General features: G+C 73.8%; 1 non-coding gene across 1 annotated transcript; it reads right to left on the bottom strand.

Moving 5' to 3' along the window:
- Positions 1-2238: 2238 nt before the first annotated feature.
- On the bottom strand, positions 2239-2357 carry LOC135889858 (5S ribosomal RNA). The gene has a single exon (XR_010562175.1). It is a non-coding gene; the product is annotated as a 5S ribosomal RNA (ribosomal RNA).
- Positions 2358-2528: the final 171 nt, after the last annotated feature.

The following is a 2528-nucleotide window of genomic DNA, read 5'->3' as shown; positions in this document are numbered from 1 at the left end:
CAACCCCCGGGGAAGCGGCTGTAAAAATTTCAAAGTCCCCACCGGGACAACAGGTCAACCCCCGGGGAAGCGGCTGTAAAATTTTCTAAGTCCCCGCTCGGCCACCAGGTCAACCCACTGAATCTAATGGGTTGACCTGGTGGCCGGTTTGATTTCCGGCCACCAGGTCAACCCATTGGATTCAATGGGTTGACCTGGTGGCCGGTTTGCTGTGCGGCCCGGGTGTCACCCCACTCCGCGGGCCGCGCGGCAGTGGTCCTGAGGACCACAGAGGGGGGCTTAATAGTCGAGATGGAGCAGGTCCGGGGGAGGCTTAATAGTCGTCCCCCGGGCAGTCCGGGGGAAGGCTTAATAGTCGTCCCCCGGGCGCTCCGGAGGGGAAAGCTTAATAGTCGTCCCCCAGACAGGGTGGGTGGGGGGGAGGCTTAACAGTCTTCCCCCAGGCTGGGCGGGGGGGAGGCTTAATAGTCATCCCCCAGACAGTGTGGGTGGGTGGGGCAGGGGGGGGAGAGGCTTAGCAGTCTTCCCCTAGACTGGCCGGGGGTGGGGGCTTAGCAGTCGTCTCCAGGGTGGTCCGGGGGTGGGGGGAGGCCTCAGAGTCGCCCCTCGGAGAATCGGGGCGGCGGCGGTGGTGGGTGTCAGGCTTTACAGCCAGCCTCCGGAGGGTGAGCGTCCTCGGACGCGATGCAGCCGCCGCAGAGAGGGAGCCTCCGAGGCTGGGAGCGGAGCACCGAGGCTGGGGAGAGGGGAGCAGGAGCCCGGGGGTGGGGGTGGGGGTGGGGGGCCTTCAGGACAACCGGTCAAGCCCCGGGAAGCGGCTGTAAAATTTTCAAAGTCCCCACCGGGACAACAGGTCACGCCCCGGGAAAAGGCTGGAAAATTTCCTAAGTCCCCGCTCGGCCACCAGGTCCACCCAGGTCTAGCAATGGGGTTGACCTGCCTGATGGCCGGTTAGTATCAACGTAGTCTCACACAGGAGGGCAGCTCTCAGGCCGGCCGGCTGCGGCTGACTCTGGGGCGGTGCCCGGTGCCCGGCAGCGAGGCGCGGGGGGGGTGGGGGGGTGAGGGGGGGGGAGCGACACGGGGCTTACCGGCCCCGGGGCCGGGGGCGCCTCCTGCGGCTTTGGGGGCCGCGGGTCCTCCGTGGCATCCAGGCCAGGCCTCTCCTGCCTGGCCGCGGGGGGATTCGGGGGCGGTCCCGCGGGCCGGCGGCCGGGCGCAGGGGGGGGGGCCCGAGCGAGTCCGCCCCGGGCCCGGGGTCTCCCCCTGCGGCTCAGGGGGGGCGTGGGTCCTCGGGGGAGGAAGCCCGGGGGGAGCTGCAGACCCGCCGTGGGGCCCTCCAGGCCAGGCCTCGCCTGGGTGGCCGCGGGGGGATTCGGGTCGGGCCCGCGGGCCGGCGGCCGGGCGCAGCGGGGCCGGGAGGGTCCGGGCCAGTCCGCCGCATGCCCGGGGTCTCCCCCAGCGGCTTCGGTGGCCGTGGGTCCCCGGTGGGGCAAGCGGCGGGGAGCCTGACACCCGCCGTGGGGCCCTCCAGGCCAGGCCTCGCCTGGGTGGCCGGGGGGGGATTCGGGGCGGTCCCGCGGGCCGGCGGCCGGGCGCAGGGGGGCCGGGAGGGGCCGGGCCAGTCCGCCCCATGCCCGGGGTCTCCCCCAGCGGCTTCGGTGGCCGTGGGTCCCCGGTGGGGCAAGCGGCGGGGAGCCTGACACCCGCCGTGGGGCCCTCCAGGCCAGGCCTCGCCTGGGTGGCCGCGGGGGGATTCGGGGCGGTCCCGCGGGCCGGCGGCCGGGCGCAGGGGGGCCGGGAGGGGCCGCGCCAGTCCGCCCCATGCCCGGGGTCTCCCCCCAGCGGCTTCGGTGGCCGTGGGTCCCCGGTGGGGCAAGCGGCGGGGAGCCTGACACCCGCCGTGGGGCCCTCCAGGCCAGGCCTCGCCTGGGTGGCCGCGGGGGGATTCGGGGCGGTCCCGCGGGCCGGCGGCCGGGCGCAGGGGGGCCGGGAGGGGCCGGGCCAGTCCGCCCCATGCCCGGGGTCTCCCCCAGCGGCTTCGGTGGCCGGGGGTCCTCCGCGGAGGAAGCCGGGTGGGTGTTGGGGGGAGCCGGACCCCAGGCGCCCCGACCCGTGACCTGCGGCCGCGACCTCCGACTCGGCAGGAGCGACGAGGGGCTTTCTGGCCCGCCCCCCCCCCCCCTTCTCCTTCCTCCCCAGAAAAAGGAGAGAGAGCTGGCTCGGACCGGGAAAAGCTGCCTACGGCACCTGGGATTCCCAGGCGGTCACCCATCCAAGTACTAGCCAGGCCCGGGACGGTTTACCTTCCGAGATCGGACGGGATCGGGGGCGTTCGGTCCGGTATGGCCGTAGGCACCCGGCTCCGCGCCTCCTCGCCCGCTTTCCCCTGCCGGCGCCCGGGCCTGCCGCACGGCGAGCCCCGGTCGGACTGCCCCGTGCGGCAGGGCCCCCGTCTCTCGCGGGCCCGATCCTTTTTTTTCCTTTTCAAGCTCCGGGGCCCGGGCTGGCCCGTCAGAGCCCCTTCC

Source organism: Emys orbicularis, chromosome 15, assembly GCF_028017835.1.
Source record: "Emys orbicularis isolate rEmyOrb1 chromosome 15, rEmyOrb1.hap1, whole genome shotgun sequence".
Lineage (NCBI taxonomy): Eukaryota > Metazoa > Chordata > Testudines > Emydidae > Emys > Emys orbicularis.
Note: the sequence above shows the minus strand (reverse complement) of the source record. Positions and strands in the feature narration are given on the sequence as shown.